The sequence below is a fragment of the Echinococcus granulosus genome (assembly GCF_000524195.1).
Source record: "Echinococcus granulosus chromosome Unknown EG_S00166, whole genome shotgun sequence".
Classification (NCBI taxonomy): domain Eukaryota; kingdom Metazoa; phylum Platyhelminthes; class Cestoda; order Cyclophyllidea; family Taeniidae; genus Echinococcus; species Echinococcus granulosus.
The window spans coordinates 66481-66893 of record NW_020170546.1 but is presented as its reverse complement, the minus strand read 5'-3'; positions in this window follow the sequence as shown (position 1 = coordinate 66893).

Below are 413 nucleotides of genomic sequence, written 5' to 3'. Positions count from 1 at the left end.
GGTAAAAATTTACCCTTTTCACAAAATAATGGGCATATTCAAGTCAAAACGCAGAGGACAAACTTTAATTACTGCTTTAAAGCACTTACTCTGGGGAATAAAATAACGATTTCGACTATTCGTCAAGTTTTTGATTTTTTATTGGGTACTTTAGAGTATTTTAAGAAATTGATGTTTTAAGTTCGAATAGTTGATTGCGTCTTGACTAAAGTGGTTGTAGTACTTCAAACTAGAAAAATGAATTATATAGTTGTCTAGGTTTACCGTTTTAGCTGATGAGCTCGTCGATGTTGACTTTGATCTATTTCATCTATCAATCTTTGCCAATTTGTGTTGCCTTTAAAGAATTCATTTTAAACCTGAGTTTCCTTTTGCATCCTATTGTTTGTCTCCTGCTGGTAATCCTCCCAATC